Source organism: Pseudomyrmex gracilis, unplaced genomic scaffold (assembly GCF_002006095.1).
Source record: "Pseudomyrmex gracilis isolate BER0280 unplaced genomic scaffold, ASM200609v1 scaffold_109, whole genome shotgun sequence".
In the NCBI taxonomy this organism is placed as follows: Eukaryota; Metazoa; Arthropoda; class Insecta; order Hymenoptera; family Formicidae; genus Pseudomyrmex; species Pseudomyrmex gracilis.
Window position 1 is genome coordinate 451,729 of NW_018020693.1, and position 14,641 is coordinate 466,369.

The window sequence follows — 14,641 nt, forward strand, 5'->3', positions numbered from 1 at the left end:
TTTTTTTTTTTTTTTAAATTTAGATTGAAATTCGGAAGGTGCTGATGTTTATCAACGCGGTGTACTCAACAGCGGAATGAACGAATGAATGTAACGATAATGATCTCTACAACACGAAGAAAGTATCAACAGTACAATCAACAAAGGATTAACAGAGGGTTGAAACTTAACTTTTTCGTCACAAATGAAAACGAAATTTCGTTAACGGGGAAAACGTGCGATGTAAAGGGAAACGAGGAGTTCGATCTGTGAAAATTGCGCGAACGGTGAAAAACTGAAATGTAACAATCATTCTTGCGCATAATAATCTTGTCAACAACGTGCCAAACAGAAATTCAACGTGAACAACGGGAAAATCTTGGAAACGTGCATCTCGATTTTCTGTCTCATACTTATCGAGAGTAACCAAAAAAATCATAAAATTTCTCATAACCAACAGAAACAGCATAACATTCAAATAGGCAACATTTTGGGGGAGGGAATGGGGGAGCATTCAAAAGCAGCATAATACGTTTGTGTTGTATAACCCGGAAATCTATTGTTACACGTAATCATCTCCTTTTCTCGAAATATACCTTGAACACCTTTCGTTCGAATTGTAGTTCGCGTTCCGGACAATCTTGACAACAATTGAAAATCCCGATCGTTTTTTGCTACAGGCAAAGTACAAATCATTCACGTGAAAAAAATTCTCGATGAAAAGTCGACATCACGCGGTCGAGTATTTCGCATCGATAATTCTGTTCGACGATTCTCTGGATGTACACTTTTGATTTTTGTTACTAGTAGAAATGTATTGTTAAAGAGTTCGATTTTTTTTGTAGATACTACAACTCTCTCTCTCTCTCTCTCACTCTCTCTCTTTGTATATATCTCGCGAGAAAAATAGCTAATTCTATGAGACAAACAGTTACATAATTCTAAACTGTCACTTAACTCGTGTGTACTCATATATGTGAATCTTATATTTGTGTGAATACGCGTGTTTAAAAGAATTACTATATATATGTATATATATATATATTGTACTAAGTGTATATATATGTACTAAATAATATATAGTATATATATACGTATATTAATTAATTATTTCTCTCACAAAGATTTATATATTACTTAAGGTTAATATACTTAAGCAACTAATGTCTACGAGATGAAGACCACCAACTTGTTTCTTCTGACTGTAAATTGGCAGCAATCTGATTGTTCAACGCAATGCTTTTGGATAAACGATCGATAGTAAATATGTATTGACGAGTAACGATTTATAGATTAGATCGAGAGACTCGCGCAGTTGATTGGTCAACATCTCACAACGTGAGATACATAGCACGTTCGTGATTTATCTTCACACATCAATGTTATCGTGAATATCATTAATTAATTTTTTTTTTTTACGACATATATTTTTTTTCAGAATATTTCACTCGTTTGATTCGAATGTGAGTATCGACTGAATGCGCGCAATTTGAGAAGAAATTACTAAGCGTGATCTAGAAAAGTGTTTGATAAAACAAAGATGTTCTGTTGAAAAGAAATCAGAGTAAGGATTGTGCGGTATTAAATACATACTTAACGCATACGAATTAAGTAATTCACGTTCTACGTAACGATTACGCGTTAATATAAAAAATGACTGTAGTTTCGAATTTTGCACATGTTTTGTTTCCGTCTCAAGCATGTGCCGGTTTTTTAAAATGCCTGTGATCACAAATGAAATAGCTGAATAGCTGAAATCGAACGCAAGATATTTGAGAACGTCTTCGGTAAAGCGCAAATTGCAAAAAACACTTGAAGATCCTGAAAGAAAAGGTTGGTCTCGCAAAATTGCAATTTTTACAGTAGAGACATTGTGCTCTGCATTTTTCACTTCGGGCAAGTTTGCGAAACAAACTCTCTCTGTGTTCTTCCAGCAACTTCGCTCCGATTCAATTCTGAACAATTACACGTGTTTTAACACGTGTTTCTTTTTTCTTCTTTCTGTTTCTTTTTTGCTTATTAATCGACTGTTACGTAGAACGTATTTTACTTTATACTTTTTTTTACACTTCATATTCGTTTCTTTTTTTTTTTGTGATTTTTTCTCTTCTTTGTTATGGGTAAAAAACATAAATGAAAAAGTTTAAAACAAAACTAAATAAAAAATTGTAAGTAAACGCAAATTTAACTTAGTAAAAGAATAGAAAAGAAAAAAACATAATAAACAGTTGGTCGTGAAATTATCGATATGTGAATAAATATTGAGTGTGTATTCGTAGAGAAAAATGTCTGATGATAAAATATACATGACAAATAAAATCTAATAATACTTTTATAACTCCAAACGCAATATGTGGAACTGAGTATGTAATCCGTCATTTTCACAACAGCCAGTGCATTGCTGAGATCTTTTATGCCAAGCACAATGTGTGTGCGCGACAACAATCTGATTTGTTTACGATGGAATCAATTGGCACAATAAACATCTTTATGATTTCTTGCAGATTTATATAGCTTTCTGTTGAGATCAATATTTCTCGCAGGAAATCTTTTATCTAGCCGTAAAAATGACAGACGTTTCTGCTCAGAAAGCATTTGTGTGGGATGGCGACAATTTCACGTGGACCAACGAGATAAAACGACGAAATGAAAATAACGAATAAATAAAGAAAAATTAAAATTAAAAAAAATAAACGAATCAAACCTTAAACGTATCGTATTATAACCAAAGAAGTTAGCGCGGTTTTGCGCACAAATTTGAAAATGTGAAAAACCACACCAACTTTTTTGGCCGTTTGGATGTAAATTCGTTAAAACTACGAGTTAAAACGCAATCTACTTGAGTTTCTTTTTGCATATTACATCGGTCTTCGTTACGTAAAACTTAAATATAAATATAAATATAAACATTATACAATTAAAAGAAGATACGTTACTTTTTGCTAATGGTCCCACGACGTCCATGATGTGAAGTCCGCATGTTGTTTCGCGTTGATTTGACGCGAATAATTTCCGCGAATGATTTCTCGTCCCCGTGAGCGGGTTTCCCTGGATGGAGATTCTGAAAGAACAGCTTGTCGCGTTATATTTATTCGTCCCTGAAGTCTTCATCAATTCCTGATGAGTTTCCTGAGCTCCTCTTTTGCCTGTAGAGAAACATCAATAATCATTGTCGATTAGTTAAAATTCATTTCGATTAGCTTGTGTCGAGCATTCTTGCACAGTCGGAAATGTTCGCGATGTCGATTTTCCGATTTTTCCAGATACTTGTTTTAGTCATCAGAGTGCGCTTGGTTTTTGAATGAATTTTCTCTATTTTTCGTCAATTTCTTGATTTATTTTTTAGTGTCTCGTGCGACGGTGTCAAACAGTGGCCGTGCGTTAGCCGTGAATTCGTTTCGAGTGATAGTGACCGTTTTCCGTCCTTCCGGTGTGTTTTTGCGAGGATTGGATTTAATACCGTTTTTCTTGATGAATTTTTTTTGTACGTCAGACGTGATTTTTGTAACTGGGAAGTTCACACGTTTATTTTTGCCGCCGGAGAGTCGCGTGCAAAATGTTATCCATCGGATTTGGAAGATAAAAGAAGTCTTTTCGGTGTGGCAATTGTAGCTGCAAAATATTCTTGTGTTTGCAAAGTACTTTTGTATTGAACCAAAAGAAAAGAAAGAGAACTCCGCCTGTTATTATTTTAGCGTGATCCAAAGCAACAATATGAGCATTAAGTAAGTGTCGGACGGTGTGACTCTGATTTTGCGGGGCTCGATGTAAATTGGATCGATGATTTTGTTGATGATTTTGGAACGACATCTGTGTTTCGAGTGTCGATATCTTTTCTCGCGCACTTCTCGCTGTCTAGATTTTTTGTCTCGTGAATTTGAAATCTTTTTGCTCGTGATTTTGAAATCTTTTTCGATTTTTGAGCGCTGCCGTTGCTCCTCGCTAAAAATTGATCCAGGACGATGCGTCTCGAGAGTGTTGACGGTGTGTTTGCCGCGTGTACTCGTCGATCCGAAATACCGTGATAATTTCGACCGAGAGCCTTTGATTTGTTCGCCAAGTTTGAGCTCTGAAAGAAGATCCGTGTTTCTTTGCGTGTTTCGCGACTTGAAAGTTTCGTGCAAAACTTGATTTTTGGCCGCACATGTTCTTTGGCGTAATTGAAAAATTGGTTTTGATCTGCTCTGAAGCCTCGATTTGTACATATATGCCGTGTTGTTGTTGACGTGTGTGCGTCAATCTCTTTGAACCGTAAAATCATAAATCCTGCAGAATTGTATCTATACAGATATATATCGTCGTGTTTACCGGACACTTTCGGAAAATTATCGAGAGAGGTTGTGTGCAGACTTGAAAATAAATCAATGTATGCTCTTTCGTTGGGTTAGTAAGTGCGAGCGCGTAGCAGCGCGTGAATGAATGCAATCGAGAAGTGTGAATGCTCGTTTTTTCTTTCGCGTGACGGAATGCGACGCTTGTGAATGACTCTGTTTTGCGAAAATCCGATACGTATTTTGTGCGAAACCGTTTAAAGAGGCGTCTTGCCGCGCCTGCCGTTTCATTTGTGTTCCTTGTGTGCGAAATTATTCCTCGTGTGAAATCAGCGCCCTGTTTCGCGGCGCGTAAGTTTTGCAAACGCCAAACGTTTGTGCCGTTGGTCGGAAGTCGGGAGGAAAAACGTGATCGGAGAAACGTCTCCGTGCCTTGAGATCCATTTTTCGATTGGAGAGAGAGACGTCCTTCGTCCTTTTCGATCCAATTTCGAGCAAAGTGTGTATTTGATTTATTTATCCAGACTTGAATTTTTCGCGCTTTTGCGAAATTATGCGGAGTGCTGTGCGAAAGTGCGCGCTCTTCTTTTCTTCTCAAAGAGAGACGAGAGCTGCGTGTGTGAGACGATCCTGAAGTGTGTCGCGTGATGCACGCGCTGTGAAGAAACTTTCGTTGTTTTTTTTTTCTAATATGCAATTTCGGAGAACTCCCATTGAATGTTTAGCGTAAAAGAATTTTTCTTTCGACGATTGTCAGGCGTGATGTGGAAAAGCAACGTTATTTTTCCAGAAGAGATCGCGAACTCTGTGTGAAAAATTTCGCGGTTTTTTACGTTTCTCGAAAGAGTGACTTTCGATGTCTTCTTCGAATATGCGTTTTTTGTTGTAGTTCTTTTTTTTTTGATACATCTGTAACGAGGATTTTAACGGATGCAGCCTTTTCGCCAGCCATTGAAGTTGTGCCCGGGTGTGTACGATTTTGATGAAACGTTAGACGTCCGTGTTGTTTGCGCGATTGTGAGACGTCCGTGATTTGAACTTTCTCGAGAGGCGGGAGAAACGTTACATAGATTTCAGCCAAATCAAAGAAAGATGCAACTTTTGCTGTCGAGATCGGAAGATTCGCTCGGTAGTACAGACAGATCGTTAGAGAGCTCGCATGCTTCGAGGATGCTTCGTTCGAAGATGCTTTTCAGTGTGCAAGATAAAATCATTGTTCGTTCTCAGGCTGGCCGGGTAGACACGTGAAAGCCTGTTTTTCGTTTGCCGTTTGTGCAACTACGTGAATGCCGCGACAATTGGAATAAAATTAAAAATTCCATAATATATATATATATATAAAATAGCAATAATTCTGCGAGCAGTAGAATAAAAAGCTGAAGAATGAAAAACGCGATCGTCGCCTCTTGACACTCCGACGATCCTCCCACGATCGTCGGAGATACGAGATCGCCTTTAAGATACTTCTTATGGTTCTTTTCTTCTTATCCGCTTCTCCGTCCTTGTTTTGGATCCTCGCTGGATGATCGGTTTTCTCTTGACGCTGGAGTCCGGCTGCACCGGTTGATTTTGGTCCTCCTGTGCCGTCCCGTCGACGATTGATTGGTTGTCCTTGGTGATTTCCCTCGACTGCTGCTGCTGCTGCCTCGTTGCCACGAGTCGTCCGTGCGGTGAGACCTGGAAGGGTGTGAGCGTTAGCTACGAAAAAAAAAAACACACAAGGACCGGTTGTTCTTTCCTTTTTTTTTTTTTTTAAATACGGGAATTCTAATCTACTGCTTTTCTACCAAATGCTCTTTGATGCACGTAACGCTAATGAACCTAATAATTAATAATGTTAATCTATATAAATTTCTTCGAGATGTGTTGGATTTAATTGGAGTGGGCTCGCGAAATGTGTGTGCACGCGATCGTCTGCAAGTGTCATCTTCAAATCGTCGCGAAGGGAGACGAGAGATCGGTGCGATGCACATTTTTATTTTCCTCTATTATTTTCACACAATTCTCCGGGAGAATTCTGTACACGTCTCTTCTGTACACGACTTCTGGAAAGGATTTTTCTTGGGCGAAGAATTTCGATTGCTTTCAGTCGGTGCGAGAGTCGATCTTCTCGATGAAGTTGCAATTAAACGAAACGAGATTTCAGATTTGGCATCCAATCGTACCGGATAGTTTCTTCTTCGCGAGCAGATGATTTGGAAAATCAGCTCCGCGTGATGCTAAGGAGGATCGGCTCCGGAAAATGATTTTTGAACATTGAAAATCAGGCGTCAATGCGGAAAATTCCGGAGTTAATGTAAGATTTACTGCGCGCGATATCAAATTTCGGACGAGAACCACTAATTGGGTAACTTGGGCAGATTTTGTTCATTGCATTTTTAGTTCGTGACCAAAGCGTCACATGCCGCTTGATTTTAATATCTTCTTCAATTATCATCGTCATCAAATGGTCACAAGTATATATTCAATGTTATTGTGAAATTGGACTAATTTATAGAACTGTCTCTGATAATATTTTTCTATCACAGTGTCAAACGTGTCTTTTTTTTCAGCTTTCTAACTGCAACAATATTTATTCTGGGTTGAGATTTTGTACACACATTCGATTTCTTTTTCGTTTGCGCCAAATGTTCGCGCAATTTCTCACAGCTGTGTTTGATCATCTTTCAAGAAAACGGCATCGAGAATCTGAATCGTTAAAACATTAAATATTAATCCGAATAGCTGTTTCAAACAAACAGAAGGAACGCGTATCTCGATGTAAACCCGTTGTTTTACTGCGACTTTTCTATATAGTTGTACTTTCGGTGATTGCGGTGAGTTTTAATATAAATCGAAATAAAACGCACTATATATATATATGTATGAGATTTCTCTCAACGAGAATGATCGAGTAAGACGTCGGGATAAACTGCTCGTTCTCGGTGATGGACAAGAAGTTAGACCGGTTGATGAAATGCCGAAGTAATCACATGCGTGTGGCGAATGGAACAATTATAAATCTCGATGGAATCGTATTGTTAGTGGCGTTGATCGCCTAAGCGACGATCACTTTAGGGTTTTGAAATTTGACCGGAACAGCTAAACAAAATGCACGCGGCGCAAAACATCGAATCGACGAGGAATGGAAATCGGATCGCGGTTGGGCGTCGTGAAAATTATAAGAAATATTAATTACTCATTGAGGAACAGTGTCGACGTATTTTTCTCCCGATGACAGCAGAACTAATCAGTATCGCAAAGTCGGTTCTAATCGTTTCTTTTGGAAGATTTACAATTTTTTGAGTTACAGTTCTGTTTTCTATTTGACTCTTCAACGTGGATCTCACAACGAATTCGGAACGGAATTTGATTGCAAATTGATCTTCGGTTCGATTCCGTTTGAACTCTCGCGTTTGTCGTGATTTGTCTTTTCGTTTTTTAACACAAAAAAAAGTAAAGGCGGATGATACTCCCCGAGGTCCGTTTACATAATTTTCCATCTTTTTTTACCGCATCGCCCGATCATACTTCCGGCGTTTATTTTGGAAGACACGTTTTTTACATCTACAGCATTTTTGGAAGAAAATCTGTTATTACCAATTGCAAACTTGTCTTATGCGAATTGTACATTTTCAAGCAACATTTAATATTTTAATGACTCAGATTACAAAAATCATATCTCGAATCTTCTTTTTTGATTATTTCACAAGTACATATCGATAACATGTTTTCAAGATTATTTCTTTCACGTGAATGTTATCTGGGTTTTTCTCGGTGTTATCCGTTTCTTCTCGTATAATGCAAACGTAATGCCGGTTTTTTTTTTTTTTTTTCAAAAAAGTACGTAAGCAATGAAGAAGCGCGCTCTCTACGAGAGAGGAAGATGCGTTCGTTGTTTTGTAAATCTACATTCTTCTCTACTCTTTCTACGCCCGAGTCAGACGATTATCGCAGAACAACGAATCCACGATATATAATCTTAGTTTTTTCGAGGAGTGGAGGTCAAAGATCATATCTTCTAATGACGCTGCATATTCGCCAATAATCAGGCCGCTGATAGAAACCGAGGATGAATTTTTGAGCGCAAGAATGATCTCAGGAAATTTTACAGTTGTCGAATTCACGTTTCTATTTTTTTTTTTTTTTTTTTCAAGATACAATACAAAACGTGGTAGAGATCGAAATTTTTAGGGTTTTTGTTTTGCAACCTGATTACACGTGTCTCGTAACAAATCTTTTCGTTTTGCGCGATTCTCACAAGAAATCTCGAAGTTTTTGTTTGGTGTGTAGTTTATATATATATTATCACAAAATTATATATAAAATATATATATATATATAAATATATACAGATATATCGTAACATATACATTATTGCGAGCAGATGGCAGATATGCAATTTGCAAGATCTGAATTAAAAAAAAAAAAACGCGCAGCTTCACGTGTGTGTGTGTGTACGGTTTTTCAAAAACAAAAAAAAATATACATCCACTGATGCTCGCGCTTTGTACAGAGAAAAAAAAGACAAACAGAGAGAAGAAAAGAAACGAAACAGAAAAGAGAAAATCTTCACAGGAGAGAATAAGGGCGCAGAAAGTGTAGCCGAGAAGGAACAGACTTAAGCGAAGAATCAAAAGCTTCGTTAGGTTTCTCTATATACAACCGGAACAACCGGCCCCGGAAAAAGACCCGGAGAGAGCACAAAAAAGAGAGCGAAGCGTGAATCGTGAGAAGAGAGAGCGATGATGGTTGTGCGGCCGCAGGAGAGAGAGAAGACAATGAAGTCGTGTATTGCTGTTGTAGTGCAAGATGTGCGTGGACCGTGGGACCTTCTTGCGATGTATTATACGGATTTTAGTTAGTCCCTTTTGGATTTTTTCTCTCTTTCTCTTCTGGGTAGAACGCGCATAGATCACCGAAGGGAGCGAAGTGACGAACATACGTATATGTACATATACACCTTTTGTACGAACAAAAAGGCAGGAGCACATGTGGTGGTCAAGGTGGAACTTTTTTTTTTTTTTATTGTCGTTCGTTAAGTTCTTGTGTGTTCGCGTGTGATGGCCGCGACAATGCTGATGAATTCGCTCTTTGTCGCGAGAATCCGGTCCGATTATTCGCGTTTTGATGTGTTCGGAATATATTTTTTTCTCTCGCTAACGATCAAGATTTGACGCGACCGGTGTTTTGGTTTTTCAGATCGTTGCGGAATCGTTTCGATGTTTCTTCTCAATTTACTGATCTATCACGCCGATCGTAGGTCATTTTCTTGAGAATCGTCCTGACCGCCTCGATAAGTTGCATACAATTGCGATTAACGCGGATTAATTGTGGCTTTTGCAACTCGCGTGAACCGGAAAATGAAACAGCAATCGTATTTGTCTTCTCAGATGGGACAATAATTTAGTTCGGAAAACTGGAATCTTTCTTCGAATAATAAATCTTGAGATTTTTTACACGAGGCTTTACCGTTGCCGTTGAAACAAATAATTTTGTAGAGATATTTTGAAGAGATTTCGGGACCGGCATGACGATTAGTCTTGCAAACTTGTTTCTCGTTACTGTTTGCGATATATTTTGCGTTCAAGTCGATAGAACATTTCTGAAGTTCTGAATTGAGTCATTAGCACTGAACTTCGAGACCGAAAAAAACGAGTATCGCTAAAAATAACAGAGAACTGTCTATATCTGGAGGTGAAGTTTTTGTAATTACTTCTACAATGATATCCCAAACAAATGTTTTTGTTTTGTATATAAACGTGTGCTGTTTATTTTAACTTTTATTCAATGATTCAATTCATATATTTGCCATTTCAACATCGGTAATAGCGCGCGTTAATAATCAGTTTTCGGAAATCCAAAAGAGTTATCTATGAATCATAATATAAATTGCCAATCAATGTTCTATTGCAGGTTGTTGTTGAAAATCGCAATGGCCGTAATGTAAATTTTTATTCAGCCGAAACTATTCTTATACAAGAGAGTTTAATAAATGGCTCACACTGAAACCTTGTTGGAGAGTCTGTCAGACTGATTTGAACCATAAGAAAAAAAACAAATTTGTGTGATTCGTTTAGCAACAGATTTTTCACAAGAAACGTAACAATTTTGGATGTTTTTTCATAATGGAACCGATTTCAGAAAAGTATCGTAATGCGAATTTGAACAATTTACATACGCATGTCGTTCGCCCTTACGTGCCAGTCGAAAGTGTTTTAAACACACACACACACATATTTACGAACTATTATTATTAACGCACAATTTATTTCAGTTCAGGCATTTCTTACTGTTAAAAATTACAGTTAATTGAAACAGAGTAAATTTCTCGGTTGTAATGTAATAGAAGCTTGACAGACAAATTTATATTTTTTTTTGTCATGGATTTTCTGTGGTTTTTGGAACTTTAAGTTTAGTTTAGGTCGATGTATAAAGATTTAAATGAATTTGTTAATAATATATATTATATGCCACGATGTAGGGTGTGTGAATGACATTCTCAGTGATGGTATGAAACATGTCAACTCTTTTGGACACTTTTGCATTGCATTCGAAAGGCCCAATTCTCTCGCGTGTGAACACATTCAGTGACCGAATCAATGCAGTTTTTTATCTCGGTTTCGTATGCACCGATACGATCGACATGCTCTTACTTTCGCGTTATTAATACCGTGAACGAAACCAAAAAAAAAATCCCGATCCCTTTCACGCTGACTGAATACAGGTGAAGCAACTGCCCAACCGTTACAACATCGGTATACCGTTAATAATCGGTTTTCAGAAATCCAAAAGAGTTATTTATGAATCATATAATATAAATTGCCAATCAATGTTCTATTGCGGGTTTATTGTTGTTGAAAATCGTGACGATCGTTTTATTTAGCCGGATATTGCTATCTCTTGCTCGATTTGAAAAAAAAACTAGTTTTGCGTTCAAATTACGTGAATCATTCGACAAACTTTTTTTTTCCCATGGGTATATCGGACCCCAATTTTTACACACACATATTGCATATATTCAAAACTACTCTCTGAATATTCAAGTATCTCTACAATATGGTTTTTTCTTTGGCAGATTTATAATGCGATTTGAATGAAATTTAGATCTGCTTTCTTTTTCCCTCGCGTGTGTTACGTGAATGAAATAACAACTGTTTTCTACATTTCAGATTGTAATGGAAATTAGTATTTATATATATATTTTTTTTGTGTTTTGCTTCTTTTCGCGCCGTTTAAATAAAGTCTCACAATTGATTTTTGTCGTTCCGCTATTTCTATTAAATTTCATGCTCGAATGCCGACTGTGACAACATTATTGCCTTTAGTTCCGGAATATTTTGCTCAATACACGTGAATCGAATTAGTGAAAATGAAACCGACTTTCATGAATAATTTTTTTATGCGATAAAACCACCAAAATATAATTTTCACTGAATTTTAAGATTTCACTATTTATTTTGCAAATAATATTTATTTTGTTTGCAACTTCTGCGATTAGTAAAACAGCTCTGTTTATTAATCAGGTTTTTGCGTTTCATTAGATTTCCGACAGTGAAAGCATTGTAAAATTGAAATTAGTTAATTTTGTAACGTGAATGGTTATTTCTTCGAGAAGGTTGCTTTTGAAAATTACTTCTAAACTGCGAAGAGTTAATATATCCGCTTTTTTTTACTGTCAAAACGTAATATCCTATTTTTAACTGTCGAGAATAAATATCTGTGTTGCGATTGTGAATAATAACAGTTTTGATAATATCGATTGTCTAAATTTATATACTCTCTTCGGACTTATAATGCAATATGTCATGTAAACTGAGCATGTCGTCGATATCGGCAAAACTTGACAACGTTTGTTTAAATTGTACGTACATGCGTTGGTTTTTAATCAAAAATGCGTTTAATTAAACAATTAATTTCCAAAACACCAGAATAGTTTATTGTCGAATATATTCAGTCGAAATTTTCGTAAAACTGTTATTAGAATATAAACTTCTTTCGATAACTGCTATATATTTTTCAGATGCGTTTAAGTTTTTGTAAAAGTAATTATATTGTTAACCAAAAATGTTATTTCGTGTTAGTGTTCCTTATAGTTTTTTTTTTTTTTTAAGTAAAGCGTCTCTGCATTAATTCTCTGTTTTTCAATGGCGACAGATTCGAATCAACTTCGAAGTTTTCGGAGTCATTAAATCTTTTTTTTTGTTTTATTACTTTTCATCAAACTACGGCAGGAAATTACGTACAGCACACGTTTAAAATACTATTCGCGCGATCGCACGATCAATTTGGAAAAAATAATAATTTTTCGCACACTATATCGGTTCTTTTATGTCACAATTGGGAACGGAAAAATAAGGGAGACATTTCGCTTTGCTTTGAATCTGCACAATTTTATCGAAACGTAAACCCGCTGTAAGATATCTTTGAGAAGAATCAATTTGTCTCTTTGTGTATGTGAAAAGTTTCGCGTTGCGTTTTTGTTGACACGCGTAAATAAATTTGCGCGTTTTCACTTTTTTCGACTTGCGGGACGTGATGTGTTTAGATGCTCAACGTGATGCAGTGATGTGATACGCATGCATGTGATGTTTATTTGTTATTAAGCATTATTTCGTGATAGAGCGAGCGTATGATGGTAACAGCAGCAGTTTGAAGTAACGAGAGAGTCAAATGCGCACACATTGACGTGATGACATCAACCGCATGCATTTGTCAATTTATACAGACTTAACAACAACACCGATGAGTCTGTACACATTCATGGCTGTTGATCGATGTCTAAAACTACGTTTATGGGATAACGTTCGGGAGGATTGTATATGGACGATCAGCAGCGGAACAGGTTCTGAAGAAGATCTATGGATAAAAAGCGGGGAGTATGTGATCGTGATGTCACTACTCGTAGTCTCGAAACGAGGATAAAATCGCAACATCCCAATGAGAGTTGCAAATTGCGCGCGACACTCGCGAAAAAATTTGAATCAAATTATTTATCGCGTCACGAACGATTCACTGTCACGATTTTTCACGGGAAAAAAAACATTTTTCTTTTTGCGAAAAAACAAATTCGATACAATTAACGGATAGTCTTTGCAGATTTCACGTGAGTAGTGAGATAACGTTTGTTTTTTCTTTGTTACTAAAAAAAGCAGACAGAGGAAGAAGCGTCTATTTTGATTTTTGAAGAATCGCTGTTGCACACAAAAATGCAAATCTGAATCGGAAAGATGAAACGGAAGATTGTAAACTGAGAAAGAATTGTTTCAACACAATTGAACGAGACGAAAGAGAGAAAGATCAGCAAAAAATTTACAGTCACAGTTTTGAGAAGATATTAGTGCTTGGATAGAGTAGGTCCGAATGATCATTTGTTTCGCGTGCAACTCGAAATTTCGGTCGTAGATTCACGCTATTCTGTCTCGCGAATTGTTCTCGAGATTCGACACAATTTTGATTTCGGTTTTTTCATGCGTTCACACATTATGATCCTTTCCACCTGCCCGAAAATTTTCACACATAAAATATATATGCCGTTTGACAGAACTCAGAAAACACCGTATATACGTCAAGATAACGTACATACGTCTGGCTATCGCAAACAAACTTGGTAAAAGTACCAATTTTAGCGTGCGTCGGTTGAACCACAAACGTTAACAACAATTAACGTAGCATATCTCGATGTATCTGCACATTTGTTTTGTTTTGTTTTTTGTTTTTTTTTTCTCAAATGAATTGCGACATCTGTACGCGTTAATTTTTTTCGCGACACGTTCCTCGAATAAGATAATTTTACGTACAAGTGCAGAGAGAAATGATGTCAATAAACATAACTCGCACACTCGGATTGTCGTACAAAACATTTGAATTTGCTTGTCCACGTCTAATTATATCGATACTTGATTTGTTTTCGCAGATAATTCACGGCTGATAATTCATTGCGTGCGGACGGTTGAGGTGCAAATTTTCGGTTTCACGAGGCAGAACGTCGAGGATCCGCGCGCGAGGAGCCGAAAGCTTGAATTTAACCGCGACTTTTAGCGTAGTCTATCGAAGCACCAAGATCACGTGCCAGGATAACAAAAAACCGAAACTATACTCACCATCGTGAATAGTGACGCTCCGATCGGATCTGCGACAGAAAAACAAAGGGGCGATCGCCGATTAGATACGATGATTGCGGTCCAACTTCCTCTCCTTCTTCTTCTCTAATCCTCTCCTATCTTCGAATCCTCCTCGACCGTGACCGAGAGACGGTCGATGGCCGAAGGAGACCGTGACCTCTCTCTGTACGTTGTTCGCAGTGTTCTGGTCATTGCAGCTCGAACGGGCCCTTATATACTCCATCGAGACCCTTCGTGTGCTCGCGTGCACGTGGGGGTTGACGGGGGCTCTCGAGGGGATGGTCCTGG